This window comes from Phocoena sinus, chromosome 10, assembly GCF_008692025.1.
Source record: "Phocoena sinus isolate mPhoSin1 chromosome 10, mPhoSin1.pri, whole genome shotgun sequence".
Taxonomy (NCBI): Eukaryota; Metazoa; Chordata; class Mammalia; order Artiodactyla; family Phocoenidae; genus Phocoena; species Phocoena sinus.
Window position 1 is genome coordinate 69,363,658 of NC_045772.1, and position 16,762 is coordinate 69,380,419.

Consider the following 16,762-nt stretch of genomic DNA (forward strand, 5'->3'; position numbering starts at 1 on the left):
TTTTCTCCTTCTTTCCCTCCTTCCTTCCTTCCTTCCTCCCTCCCTCCCTCCTTTCTTTCCTTCTTTGCTTCTTTCTTCCTTCCTTCCTTTCCTCCTTTCCTTCTTTCTTTCCTCATACTTCTAATAATTCTGTCTACTTTTCCTCCCTTTTATTCTGAGCCGTGTGGATGAAAGGCTCTTGGTGCTCCAGCCCAGGAGGCAGGGCTCTGCCTCTGAGGTAGGAGAGCCAACTTCAGGACACTGATCAACAAGAGACCTCCCAGCTCCACATAATATTAAACGGTGGAAATCTCCCAGAGACCTCCATCTTAACACCAGCACCCAGCTTCACTCAACGACCAGCAAGCCACAGTGCTGGACAACCTATGCCAAACAACTAGCAAAACAGGAACACAACCCCACCCAGTAGCAGAGAGGCTGCCTAAAATCATAACAAGGCCACAGACACCCCAAAACACACCACCAGACGTGAACCTGCCCACTAGAGAGACAAGATCCAGCCTCATCCAGCACAACACAGGCACTAGTCCCCTCCACCAGGAAGCCTACACAACCTGCTGAAACAACCTTAGCCACTGGAGACAGACATCAAAAACAACGGGAACTACGAACGTGCAGCCTGCAAAAAGGAGACCCCAAACACAGTAAGATAAGCAAAATGAGAAGACAGAAAAACACATAGCAGATGAAGGAGCAAGATAAAAACCCAGCAGACCTAACAAATGAAGAGGAAATAGGCAGTCTACCTGAAAAAGAATTCAGAATAATGATAGTAAGGATTATCCAAAATCTTGGAAGTAGAATGGACAAAATGCAAGAAACAGTTAACAAGGACCTACAAGAACTAAAGATGAAACAAGCAACGATGAACAACGCAATAAATGAAATTAAAAGTACTCTAGATAGGATCAATAGCAGAATAACTGAGGCAGAAGAACGGATAAGTGACCTGGAAGATAAAGTAGTGGAAATAACTACTGCAGAGCAGAATAAAGAAAAAAGAATGAAAAGAACTGAGGACAGTCTCAGAGAGCTCTGGGACAACATTAAACGCACCAACATTCGAATTATAGGGGTTCCAGAAGAAGAAGAAAAAAAGAAAGGGACTGAGAAAATATTTGAAGAGATTATAGTTGAAAACTTCCCTAATATGGGAAAGGAAATAGTTAATCAAGTCCAGGAAGCACAGAGAGTCCCATACAGGATAAATACAAGGAGAAATACGCCAAGACACATATTAATCAAACTATCAAAAATTAAATACAAAGAAAGCATATTAAAAGCAGCAAGGGAAAAACAACAAATAACACACAAGGGAATCCCCATAAGGTTAACAGCTGATCTCTCAGTAGAAACCCTACAAGCCAGAAGGGAGTGGCAGGACATACTGAAAGTGATGAAGGAGAAAAACCTGCAACCAAGACTACTCTACCCAGCAAGGATCTCATTCAGATTTGATGGAGAAATTAAAACCTTTACAGACAAGCAAAGTCTGAGAGAGTTCAGCACCACCAAACCATCTTTACAACAAATGCTAAAGGAACTTCTCTAGATAAGAAATGCAAAAGAAGGAAACGACCTATAATAACGAACCCAAAACAATATAGAAAATGGGAATAGGAACATACATATCGATAATTACCTTAAATGTAAATGGACTAAATGCTCCCACCAAAAGACACAGATTGGCTGAATGGATACAAAAACAAGACCCTTATATATGCTGTCTACAAGAGACCCACCTCAGACCTAGAGACACATACAGACTGAAAGTAAGGGGATGGAAAAAGATATTCGATGCAAATGGAAACCAAAAGAAAGCTGGAGTAGCAATTCTCATATCAGACAAAATAGACTTTAAAATAAGGACTATTAAAAGGGATAAAGAAGGACACTACATAATGATCAAGGGATCGATCCAAGAAGAAGATATAACAATTGTAAATATTTATGCACCCAACATAGGAGCACCTCAATACGTAAGGCAAATACTAACAGCCATAAAAGGGGAAATTGACAGTAACACATTCATAGTAGGGGACTTTAACACCCCACTTTCACCCATGGACAGATCATCCAAAATGAAAATAAATAAGGAAACACAAGCTTTAAATGATACATTAAACAAGATGGACTTAATTGATATTTATAGGACACTCCATCCAAAAACAACAGAATACACATTTTTCTCAAGTGCTCATGGAACATTCTCCAGGATAGATCATATCTTGGGTCACAAATCAAGCCTTGGTAAATTTAAGAAAATTGAAATTGTATCAAGTATCTTTTCTGACCACAACGCCATGAGACTAGATATCAATTACAGGAAAAGATCTGTAAACTATACAAACACATGGAGGCTAAACAATACACTACTTAATAATGAAGTGATCACTGAAGAAATCAAAGAGGAAATAAAAAAATACCTAGAAACAAATGACAATGGAGACACAACGACCCAAAACCTATGGGATGCAGCAAAAGCAGTTCTAAGGGGGAAGTTTATAGCAATACAAGCCCACCTTAAGAAGCAGGAAACATCTCGAATAAACAACCTAACCTTGCACCTCAAGCAATTAGAGAAAGAAGAACAAAAAAGCCCCAAAGCTAGCAGAAGGAAAGAAATCATAAAAATCAGATCAGAAATAAATGAAAAAGAAATGAAGGAAACGATAGCAAAGATCAATAAAACTAAAAGCTGGTTCTTTGAGAAGATAAACAAAATAGATAAACCACTAGCCAGACTCATCAAGAAAAAAAGGGAGAAGACTCAAATCAATAGAATTAGAAATGAAAAAGGAGAAATAACAACTGACACTGCAGAAATAAAAAAAATCATGAGAGATTACTACAAGCAACTCTATGCCAATAAAATGGACAATCTGGAAGAAATGGACAAATTTTTAGAAATGCACAACCTGCCAAGACTGAATCAGGAAGAAATAGAAAATATGAACAGACCAATCACAAGCACTGAAATTGAAACTGTGATTAAAAATCTTCCAACAAACAAAAGCCCAGGACCAGATGGCTTCACAGGTGAATTCTATCAAACGTTTAGAGAAGAGCTAACACCTATCCTTCTCGAACTCTTCCAAAATCTAGCAGCGGGAGGAACACTCCCAAATTCCTTCTACGAGGCCACCATCACCTTGATACCAAAACCAGACAAGGATGTTACAAAGAAAGAAAACTACAGGCCAATATCACTGATGAACGTAGATGCAAAAATCCTCAACAAAATACTAGCAAACAGAATCCAACAGCACATTAAAAGGATCATACACGATGATCAAGTGGGGTTTATTCCAGGAATGCAAGGATTCTTTAATATATGCAAATCAATCAATCAACGTGATACACCATATTAACAAATTGAAGGAGAAAAACCATATGATCATCTCAATAGATGCAGAGAAAGCTTTTGACAAAATTCAACACCCATTTATGATAAAAACCCTGCAGAAAGTAGGCATAGAGGGAACTTTCCTCAACATAATAAAGGCCATATATGACAAGCCCACAGCAAACATCATCCTCAATGGTGAAAAACTGAAAGCATTTCCAGTAAGATCAGGAACAAGACAAGGTTGCCCACTCTCACCACTCTTATTCAACATAGTTTTGGAAGTTTTAGCCACAGCAATCAGAGAAGAAAAGGAAATAAAAGGAATCCACATCGGAAAAGAAGAAGTAAAGCTGTCACTGTTTGCAGATGACATGATACTATACATAGAGAATCCTAAAGATGCTACCAGAAAACTACTAGAGCTAATCAATGAATTTGGTAAAGTAGCAGGATACAAAATTAATGCACAGAAATCTCTGGCATTCCTATATACTAATGATGAAAAATCTGAAAGTGAAATCAAGGAAACACTCCCATTTACCATTGCAACAAAAAGAATAAAATATCTAGGAATAAACCTACCTAAGGATACGAAAGACCTGTATGCAGAACATTATAAGACACTGATGAAAGAAATTAAAGATGATACAAATAGATGGAGAGATATACCATGTTCTTGGATGGGGAGGATCAACATTGTGAAAATGACTCTACTACCCAAAGCAATCTACAGATTCAATGCAATCCCTATCAAACTACCACTGGCATTTTTCACAGAACTAGAACAAAAAATTTCGCAATTTGTATGGAAACACAAAAGACCCCGAATAGCCAAAGCAATCTTGAGAACGAAAAAAGGAGCTGGAGGAATCAGGCTCCCTGACTTCAGACTATACTACAAAGCAACAGTAATCAAGACAGTGTGGTACTGGCACAAAAACAGAAAGATAGATCAGTGGAACAGGATAGAAAGCCCAGAGATAAACCCACGCACATATGGACACCTTATCTTTGATAAAGGAGGCAGGAATGTACAGTGGAGAAAGGACAGCCTCTTCAATAAATGGTGCTGGGAAAACTGGACAGGTACATGTAAAAGTATGAGATTAGATCACTCCCTAACACCATACACAAAAATAAGCTCAAAATGGATTAAAGACCTAAATGTAAGGCCAGAAACTATCAAACTCTTAGAGGAAAACATAGGAAGAACACTCTATGACATAAATCACAGCAAGATCCTTTCTGACCCACCTCCTAGAGTAATGGAAATAAAAACAAAAATAAACAAATGGGACCTAATGAAACTTCAAAGCTTTTGCACAGCAAAGGAAACCATAATCAAGACCAAAAGACAACCCTCAGAATGGGAGAAAACATTTGCAAATGAAGCAACTGACAAAGGATTAATCTCCAAAATTTACAAGCAGCTCATGCAGCTCAATAACAAAAAAACAAACAACCCCATCCAAAAATGGGCAGAAGACCTAAACAGACATTTCTCCAAAGAAGATATACAGAATGCCAACAAACACATGAAAGAATGCTCAACATCATTAATCATTAGAGAAATGCAAATCAAAACTACAATGAGATATCATCTCACACCAGTCAGAATGGCCATCATCAAAAAATCTAGAAACAATAAATGCTGGAGAGGGTGTGGAGAAAAGGGGACACTCTTGCATTGCTGGTGGGAATGTGAATTGGTTCAGCCACTATGGAGAACAGTATGGAGGTTCCTTAAAAAACTACAAATAGAATTACCATATGACCCAGCAATCCCACTACTGGGCATATACCCTGAGAAAACCAAAATTCAAAAAGAGTCATGTACCAAAATGTTCATTGCAGCTCTATTCACAATAGCCCGGAGATGGAAAGAACCTAAGCGCCCATCATCGGACGAATGGATAAAGAAGATGTGGCACATATACACAATGGAATATTACTCAGCCTTAAAAAGAAATGAAATTGAGATATTTGTAATGAGATGGATAGACCTAGAGTCTGTCATACAGAGTGAAGTAAGTCAGAAAGACAAAGACAAATACCGTATGCTAACACATATATATGGAATTTAAGGGGAAAAAATGTCATGAAGAACCTAGGGATAAGACAGGAATAGAGGCTCAGACCTACTGGAGAACGGACTTGAGGATATGGGGAGGGGGAAGGGTGAGTTTTGACAGGGCGAGGGAGAGTCATGGACATATACACACTAACAAACGTAGTAAGGTAGATAGCTAGGGGGAAGCAGCCGCAAGGCACAGGGATATTAGCTCGGGGCTTTGGGACAGCCTGGGGGGGTGGGAGGGGGAGAGTGGGAGGGAGGGAGATGCAAGAGGGAAGACACATGGGAGCACATGTATATGTATAGCTGATTCACTTTGTTATAAAGCAGAAACTAACACGCCATTGTAAAGCAATTATACCCCAATAAAGATGTTAAAAAAAAAAAAAAAAGACAACTTTGATAAGGACTTTAAGGACTTGAATGGGTCAGTTTCGCCAGGAAACAGCTGGCTCCTTCAAATGGGGTAATTAAGAAGTGTGTGTGTGTGTGTGTGTGTGTGTGTCTGTGTGTGTGTCTCTGTGTCTCTGTGTCTCTGTGTCTGAGAGAGAGAGAGAAAGAGAATGAGAGAGAGATTGAGAGATTCAGCTGTAGAAGAGGACCTCCTGACGTATACCTCCCATACATATACATATATATGGGCCTCCTACAGTGCCTCCCATTGACAGAACTCAACTGGTTGCCAGAAGAAAAAAGAGCAGTTGAGGTAGTTTATGTAAGTCAGCTTCCCTGAGCAACAAGCAAAATGGAAAATAATGGAGAGTAAAACTGGTGAGGTAAATGGAGAATATCCTGCTCAGGTTTTAAAAGAGATCATTATATTTGGCAAGTTGGTGATCAAGGGTATTGTGAGAGGATCTTTGTGGAATGAAGGTAGAAGCCAGCTCACAGTAGGCTGGGGGATTAATTAGAAGTGTGAAGTGTAGATACATCCGTAGGCTTTCAAAATGCTTAACTGAGAAAGGAAGGGAAGAAACAAGTTTTAGCTTCATGAAGATGCAGTGCTGATGCAGAGTTAAGATGGAAGAGTTTTGGTGATATATTTAGGCTGAGTGAAAAGAGTGAGGAGATGCATATATGATAAGGCAATATCTAAGGGAACATGACAGAGTGGGGCCCAGAATAGGAGGAAGGAGGTACTTTTGACCTCCTCTGGGCAAGGTGCCATATTTATGAGATGGATACATGAAAATATATTAGAAAAGGGGCAATGGAAATCTTGGACAGTATTATGGTCCCATGGATGGCTGTGGTTACCTCCTTGGAACACTTAGCACCCAGACTGATATGGCCACTGGGGTCCCCAGTGGTGACAAGTGCTGTTAACCTTATCCACTGCTCAGCTCAGGTCTGCTTTTGCACAGACACAATTTTCAAAACCTCATCCTTGAGAGATGTCCCCAGGAAAAAGTCAATGATCTCAGACTCCTTGATGGGCAGAGAGATGCAACTACTTTTTCTATTTTAGATGCTGCTCAATTATCTGCTTTTCTCTATGCTTCTGTTCTCTCTCTCTCTCTCTCCTTCTCTCAAAATTATCTTTGGTTATTTTTCTTACTCATGATCCAAATGGATATTCTAACCCTTGGGTGCACTTGACCTTCCAACTTCACAGCTCATCACCACCTGGCATTTTCTTCCCTATCTATTATTTTTAGCTTTCCAAGGTAAATCTGATTGACTTAGCTGTACTTTTTCTCTGTAATCTTTATACCAAGTTATGATATAGACATCTGGTGGACTTAATGTTGTGTTACCTTAGCATTAAGTGTTGACACCTATCTAGCTTTCTATGGGGTGGAGAGGTAGAAGTATAGGGTCCGTTGTTCCCTCAGCAAAAACTGTGAGCAACAGAAGATCCTCCTAGGGGGGAAGTCTGAATAGAACAGGCATTTCACAGCACCATTTTTTAAAAGCAGAATTTAAATTTCTGCTTCAATTCATCTATTTTACTCCCTGAACAGTGGTCTTTTTAAATTTATTAATGCTCGTATTAACAAACTTTGGTTGAATTTGATAGTACATTTTCAGGCTTGGTGCTTATGGTACATACTTTCTAATTCACCTCAATTTTATATGTTGAGCAACTTGAATTAAAATGATCATATTCAGAAAATCTCTGTGTAGTCAAAGCCATAAATGTGTAAGATTTTGTTACTACAAGATAGTAATGTAGCATTGTAGACAGTAACATGGAAATTCAAACAGCCTAGCATATATTTATAGTTGGCATATAGTTGGATCTCTTTCTGCCTCACTTAACTCTAGAATTAAGATTTGAACCTGATCCCCTCATCCTTGAGTTTATCTATCTCTTTTCAAGAAAACAAATAATTTCTGTCTAAAGTTAATTATAATTTACATGCAGTAAATTTACCAAATTGCTTCCAGATCTGCACATTTTTTTAAAGAAGCAGATTATTTGTTCTTCAAAAAGAATATTTGTGTTTGTCTAAATGTACATTTACTTTAGCTACATATATTCAGTTAGTTTCCTTTATGGTTGAAAATGGTGCCTAGAGAAACTTGAAAGAATTAGAATGGACATTGCTTTCTGCAATTACCTTATAGGAATGCAAATTCATTTGTGAAAACTGGCAAAAACATAACTTTCTGGGAAAGTTTTTTGTTATGACCAAAAGAAGAAAAGGAAAATAATCTCCTGTTTCAATACTGATTGATTGTCAGTGGCTGACTTAGGGCTGTGTTGAGAAAAAAATTTGAGAATGGAGGAAGTGGGTTATAGGGAACTGTTCCTTAATGATCTCTGCTATATGTATGGAATGGGTGCTGTGCTTCCCATCCCAATATTAATACCATATCAGAAATAGGTGAGGGGCTTCCCTGGTGGCGTAGTCGTTGAGAGTCCACCTGCCGATGCAGGGAACATGGGTTTGTGTCCCGGTCTGGGAAGATCCCACATGCTGAGGAGCGGCTGGGCCCGTGAGCCATGGCCACTGAACCTGCGCGTCCGGAACCTGTGCTCCGCAACGGGAGAGGCCACAACAGGGAGAGGCCCGCGTACCGCAAAAAGAAAAAAAAAAAGAAAAAGAAAAAAAGAAATAGGTGAGGAGCATTTCTACTAAAAACAAGCATGTTTGTAACAAACAAAATTTGGAATAGGAAAAAAGCATGTATGACTGTATGTATGTACGACTACATATGATTCTCTGATCCACTTAGGTATAGGCTATCCAATAAGTTACCAGAGGCATTTGACGTGGGAAAAGCATACTGTCATTTCTCCAATTTCCACTCCTGGGGACTATTTGGACATGAGGACAATAGGGCCTTGTGTTGCTCCTTTCCCAAGTACAGAGCCAAAATGGGACTCCTAATAACATAACAAGACCCCAAATGCAAAGGAAAAATAGCCTTTTTAGATAAGGGAGGGGAGAGTGATAAGAAGCTGTAGAATGGGTCCTGAAGTTCATGTACTATCAGATCTGAGACACAAGTTGAAGAAAGGAAACTTACATTGTCATCTATAAGAAATAAGCAGGAATGTGATGTTGGGTGGGTGGGTAGGGTAGCAGAAAAGAGAATATGGGAGAGAGAAAAGAGAGAGACCAGGCACCATGTCAAGGGCCTGCAACTCTTAAATGTAGTCAGTAGAGACTTCCTGATTGTAGGGTGGTAGAAGAATTTTTAGCAACGGTGGTTCTAGCTTTCCATTCTATGATGTGATGTAAACTCTCTTTATCTTTATCTTCACAATCAGTGTAAAACCACCAGTACATTTTGGGGGTGGGGAGAGCTTGTTTATGTAAGCTCTGTAAAAAACCCGACACTGTAGCTATTTCAAAAATTGATCTTAGTCCTAATTTGGTCCACCATTCACATTGCTGCAGATCACCTCCTTGGAAAACTTAGATTTCTGTTTCTTGCCATATGGTGCAATTGTCACACTTTCCCAATATTCCCCACAGAATCCCTTTACACAAGACTAAACAGGTATGGCAGACTATTTTTTCTTTTATTTGTATACCTACTATAGACTGTACTAACTTCTAAGAAATATTTTTTCCTCCAACCCATTTAAAAATAAGTATGCATGTTTGTACATTATGTTCACTACTATGCTCCCCATGATTGAAAACAGTTTTTGAAACATAGTAGGTGTTCAATAAATATACGTTGAATAAAAAGCAAGTAAAAATTTTATAAAATAAGTTACTTTTATTACATGTGACACAATTGGATATAATCTAGACTAATCACTTACACACTTAAGTTTTAAAATACGAATCAACAATCCACTAAATCGAGTATATGACCCACAAGTGGTCATGATCCACTGTTTGAGAAACATTGATTTAAACAATAAGGATAGGATTTCTGGGTCCAGCATGGTTATGTAAGCCAACCATAGCCCATATTTCCTACTAATTACAACTAAAATACTAGGAAAAAAGACTAATAGAGGACTCCTAAAAATAAACAAAAGTAAGAGGAATGGAGTCAAAGCGAAGGCACAGGTATGTTTCCCACTTACATTTCCCTTTTATGCTTTGCCCCAAGGGTGGACCCCAGTCACAGAACAGCAAGTCATGGAGTGGATGCATGAGAGGCTAACACTTAAATAGAAAGCCCATCTTTATAATCAGAAAAACCAGCAAAGGAGGCTCTGGGGGCTAGAGAGTGAAGAGAGATTCTCAGAGCAGAGAGAGCCAGAGAAGAGGATCCCTTACCTCTGTGTATAAATCTGCAGATATCTTGGGCTCATTTTTTTTTTTTTATTATTGTGGACTGGCTCAAGCAAACAGCAAAAGTGTTTTTTAGAACTGAACCAAAATTTGAACCACCACACGCAAAAACTGAGGCAGAATTTGTGGTCTGAACCTAACCATCCTGATTGCCTGCTAAATAAAAATCATCGTGCTCCAGAGGATTATAACAGGAACTAGAGTGCATTGTATAATGGACATTCACAATATCCATTATACAATCCAAAATTATTCAGCATACAACCAGGAAAACGTGGACAATTATCAAGGGAAAAGATCAACAGATGCTAAGTATTAAAATTATTAGACGAAGATTTTAAAGCAGCTATTATAGCTATGTTTTATGAAAAAATGAAAACATAATTGAAATGAATAAAAGATAGAATTTGCCAGCAGAGAAATAGAAACTATAAAAAAGAATTAAATGGAAAGTTTAGAAATTAAAAATTGGAATCTCTAAATTAAAAAAAAAAATCCCTTCGTGAGCTCCATGGCAGAATGTAGAAGACAGAGGAGTTTGAAAATAGGGAAGTAAATATTATGCAATTTGAAGAACAGAGAGGAAAAAAATAAAGCAAAACATCTGTGACAATATCAAAATGTCAAACATCCAAGCAATTGGAGTTCCAGAAGGAGAGAAAAATGAGAATGGAGCAGTACGTAAACGTTTTTGAAGAAATAATGGCTGGAAATTTTACAAATTTTGGAAAAGATAAAAATGTACATATTTAATAAGCTCAGCAAACCCCTAAACAAGATAAACTCAAAGAAAATAAAACTTAAACACATCATACTCAACTGCAGGAAAGTAAAAAAAAAAATTTAATCTTATAAGTAGGTAAACAAGAATGACACAATTCATATAAGGAACAATGACTTGAGTGATGGAAGTTTTCTCATAAAAAACATGAGGTCAGAGGTGAGGAGTGGCCAAGATGGTAGAGTAGAAAGACCCTGAGCTTACCTTCTCTCAAAGTCAAGCCAAAATTACAACAGAGAAACTATTGATGAAAAAAACCAGAAGACTAGGGAAAAAGATCTTTTACAAGTAAAGATATAAAGAAGAAACCATAGTGAGATGGGCAGGAGGGGCAGAGACACAGTATAGTCAAGACTCATACTCCTGGGTGGGTGACCCAGAAACCGGAGAATAATTTCAATTGCAGATGTTCTCCCCAAGGAGTGAGGGGTCTGAGCCCCACTTTGGGCCCCTGAGCCTGGGGGTCCTGCCCTGGGAAAATGAGCTCTCAGAATGTGTGACTTTGAAGCCAGTAGGGCTTACTTTTGGGAGAGCCAGAGGGCTATAGGAAATAGAGACTCCACTCTTAAAAGGCGTACAGGGCAGAAGCAGTAATTTGAGAGGAGCCTGGGTCACACCCACCAGATGATCTTGGAGAATGCCAGAGACCCTGGCAGCAACCCTCCTGGGGAGCTCGTTCTACTACTAGGACACTGGTACTGGAAAGTGCTATTTTGGAATCCTCCTCTAGCTTATTAGCACTGAGACCTGGCCCCACCCACCAGCCTGTTGACCTAGAACTGGGATGCCTCAGGCCCAGAAGCTAGCCAAGGGGGACATAGCCCCCACTGATCAGCAGGCCAGCTGCCTTTGGACCCCCTGAATCTCCAGCAACTCTGGTACCCCGCCCCACCCACCAGTGGGTTGACACCAGCTCCAGGACCCCAGGGCCTTGCAGCCAGAGATCCTGGGACCTGGCTCTACCCACCAATAAGCCATCACTAGCCTTAGGACCACCTGAACCCTGACCCCACCCAACAATGGGCAGACAGCAAATTGAGGACACTCAGGGCCCTGTAACCAGATACCCCAGGATACAGTTCCACCCACCAGTGGGCCAGGACTAACCCCAGGACCTGTCTCACCAACCAGTGGGCTGGCACTAGCCCCAGAGTCCTCTGGGCACCAGACACACACAACAGCAGATGGACACCAGCTTTAGAACCACTGCAGCCCCACAGCCTGCCATGTCAGGACCCAGTGTACCCACCAGCAGGCCAACACCTTGGACACCTTGCGCCACACAGCTAGCTGTGTCAGGAACTTGTCCTGTCTACCAGTGGGCTGACACCAGATTTGGGACACACAGCCTGGAAGCCAGTCACACCACCAGGAGCCAGCACTAGTCACAGGGTCCCCTGACTCTCTGCAGCCAGTGACCTCATGACCCAGCCCCACCCGCCAGCAGCTCCACACAAGGCAAGGCCTGGCAAGTAACCAGTCAGGGGCCAGCAACATCTGTCAAATCACCACAGTCAGCCCACCACAACAGAAGTGTCCATGCAGCCCACATAGGAGGCACCTCTAGAGCATGTAGCTCTGGTGACCAAGGGGGAGAGTGCTGCTGGGATAAATAGGATGTCTCCTACAAAAGGCCACATCTCCAAGATCAGGAAACATAGTCAACCTACCAAATACATAGAAATAAAAACAGTGAATTAGGCAAAAAGAGGCAACAGAGAAATATGTTCCAAACAAAGAAGCAGGAGTAAGTGGAGTGATGCTAGGCAATTTACCCAATAAAGAGTTCCAGATAATGATCAGAAGTATACTCAAAAACCTCAGGACAAGAAAGGATGAACACACTAAGAAGTTTAACAAAAAGAAAATATAAAGAAGAAACAAACAGAGCTGAAGAATATAATAACTGAAATAAAAATACACTAGATGGAATCAACAGTAGATTTAGATGATACAGAGGAACAGATCAGCAAACTGGAAGACAGAGTAGTGGAAATCACTGAATCTGAATAGAAGAAAGAAAAAGATTTAAAAAAATGAAGATAGTTCCACAGACCTCTGGGGCAACATCAACATTATTAACATTTACATTATAGGGGTCCCAGAAGGAGAAGAGAAAAGGGGGCAGAGAACATATTTTAAGACATAATAGCTGAAAACTTCCCTAACCTGGGAAAGAAAACAGACATCCAGGTCCAGGAAGCACAGAGAGTCCCAAACAGGATCAACCTAAAGAGGACCACATCAAGACACATTGTAATTAAAATGACAAAACTGAAGATAAAGAGATGGGAAAACAACAGATTACATACAAGGGAACCCCCACCCCATAAGGTTATCAGCTGAAATTTCACAGAAACTCTGCAGGCCAGAAGGGAGTGACATGGTATATTTAAAGTAATGAAAAGGAAAAACTTACAACCAAGAATACTCTACCCAGTATGGCTATTATTCAGATTTGAAGAAGAAATCAACAGTTTTACAGACAAGCAAATGCTAACAGAGTTCAATACCACAAAACCTGCTTTACAAAAGTGTTAAAAGGACTTGTCTAAGCAGAAAAGAAAAGATCACAGCTTTAGGAATATGAAAATTACAAAACAAAAATCTCATTGGTAAAGGTAAACATACAGTAAAAGTAGTAGATAAACCAATAATAAAGTTACTAGGAAGGTTAAAAGACAAAAGGAGTAAAACCATCTCTGTCCACAATAAGTAGTTAAGGGATACACAAAATAAAAATATGTGAAATATGATGTCAAAAACAGTAAATGGAAGGGGAGGAAAATGCAGGGTTTTTAAAATGCATTCAAACTTAAGGCATACACGCATACACACACACACACACACACACACACATACATATATACATCATGGTAACCACAAACCAAATATCTATAAGAGGTATATACATAATAAAGAGAAAAGAATCCAAACATGACACTAAAAAGGGTCATCAAATCACAAGGAAAGAGAGCAAAAGAAGAAGAAAGCAACAGAAAAGAACTATAAAAACAACCCACAAACAATTAACAAAATGGAAATATGTAAGTACCTATCAATAGTTATGTTAAATGTTAATGGACTAAGTGCTCCAATCAAAAGATAGCCGAATGGATACAGAATGAAAGTGAGGGGATAGAAAAAGGTATTCCATGTAAATAAAAAGAAAGCAAGGGTATTTATATCAGATAAAATAGACTTGAAAACAAAGACTATAATAAAAGACAAAGAAGAACATTACATACTGATCAAGGGATCAATCTAATAAAAAGATTAGCAATTGTAAATATATATGCAGCCAACATAAGGACACCTAAATACATAAAGCAAATATTAACAGACATAAAGGGAGAAATTGACAGTAACACAATAGTAGTTCAAAACCCTCAAGAACATTAGCAAATTGAATCTAACAACATATAAAAAAGATTTTGCACGACAGCCAAGGAGGATTTATCTCAGGTATGCAAGTCTAGTTTAACATTTGAAAATAAATTAATGTAATCCATCATGTAACAGACTGAAAAGGAAAAATCACATGATTATATGGAATAGTTGCAGAAAAAGCATTTGGTAAAATCCAACAACCATTCATGATAAAAACTTTTGGCAAAATAGGAAGAGAGGGAAGCTTCTACCTTAAAAAGAATATCTACAAAAAAAACCTGCAGCTAACATCATACTTAATCGGAAGAAATGTGAAGCTATCCTGCTAAATTCAGGAAGAAAGCAAGGATGTTCCTATCATCACTGCATTTCTATATCATACTGAAATAAAACCCATACAGAATGAGAAGGAAGAAATAAAACAGTCTTTGTAGATGACATGATTGTTTATGTAGAAAATCCAAAAGAATTGATAAAAACAACAAATCAAAACAATTGATGGAACTAATAAGTGATTATAGCAGAAGTTGTAGGATAAAAGGTTAATGTACAAAAGTCATTCAGTTTTCTACATACTGGCAATGAACAAGTGGAATTTGGGATTAAAAACACATTACCATTTACATTACCTTTCCCTGAAATGATATATTTAGGTATAAAGCTAACAAAATATGTACAAGGTCTATATGAGGAAAACTACAAAACTCTCATGAAATATATCGAAGAAGAACTAAATAAATGGAGAGATATTTCATGGTCATGGATAGTAAGACATAATATTGTCAAGATGTCAGTTCTCATCAACTTGATCTAGAGATTCAACAGAATCCCAATCAAAATCCAAATAAGTTATTTTGTGGATACAAACAGACTGATTCTAAAGTTTGTATGGAGAAGCAAAAGACCCAGAATAGCCAACTCAATATTGAAGGAGAAGAACAAAGTTGGAGGTCAGCCAATAGGAAACTTCAAATCTTAACAATAAAGCTTCAATAATCGAGACAGTGTTGTATTGGCAAAAGGACAAACAAATAGATCAGTGGAACAGAAGAGAGAGCATAGAAATAGACTCCCTTAAACATAGGCAACTGATACCTGACAAAGGAGCAAAAGCAAAAAAAAAAATTGAACAAAAATAGTATTTCAACAAATTATGCTGGAACAACTGAGCATCCACATACAAAAAGTCAATCTAGATACAAACCTTACACCCTTCATAAAAATTAACTCAAAAGGGATCATAGACTTAAATGTAAAATGCAAAACTATAAAACCTTTAGAAGGTAACATAGGAGAAAATCTAGATGATCTTGGGTATGATGATGCCTTTTAAGATACAACACGAGACATGGTTCATGAAAGAAATAATTGATAAATTGGACTCATTGAAAATAAAATCTTCTGCTCTGCAAAAGACAATATCAAGATAATTAGAAGACAAGCCAGACACTGGGAGAAAATATTTGCAAAAGACACATCTGGTAAAGAAAGTACTATTATTCAAAATATGTAAAGGTGGAGATCAAGATGGTAGAGTAAAAAGATGTGGAGCTCACCTCCTCAAACGAACATATCACAAATGCATCAACGTGTGGAATAATCCTTACTGAAAACCAACCAGAAACTGGCAGAAGAACCCTTATACAACCAAGGCTGTAAGAAAGATATACACGGAATTGGGTAGGAAGGGAAGAAAAGCGATCAGGTAAGGACCTGTGCCCCTGGTAGGAACAGGGAGATTACATGAGCAGACACCCATTCTGGGCAGTGAGCCAGTTGAGCCACAGATTGGGCATCCCAATCCTGGGATCCAATGTAGAGGGACAAGTCCCCTTGGCTGTTTGAAGGACTGCTGGGTCAGACAGAAATGCTGGAAAAACCTGGACTCTGCTCATAAGGAGAGAGGTCTGCCATAGCAGTTGCTGGGTTTCCTGTGACTGCCACACTGCACACCTTAGCCCAAGCTGAGCAAATGCTCCAATCCTGATCTCTCCATGCCACAGTGTGGTACTAGATCTGGGTTAGCTAGAACCAGGAAAAAGACTCGACTGTGGGATGCAGAGGTGACCTGGTCCTGGGGTGGAGCTGGGGGTGGGGCAGCAGCCATTTTTGGCACTTAAGCAGCACCACAGAAGCTGCCAAGATCTCTGACAGTGACCACTGTACCACAGCTAACCTCCTGACACATGCTGAGAGTCCATGAGGGTCCCTGCCACCCCTGTGAAGCAGTTCCACAACAGGGAGGGGCTGGCAGAGGCAGGGGGCAGTGACTGGTTGTGAGATACAAAGGGGGCTTGTACCCAAGGCTGTGTCTGAATGGAACTACAGATGCCTACACAAGCAGTGCATTGGACCTCTGTCTGTGCAGGGACCCCACTTGCTTCAACACTCCTCTCCTCTGGGACAAATATCCTGGCATGGGGATAGGGGAAATACACAACACAAGGGAACAAAACTAGCTT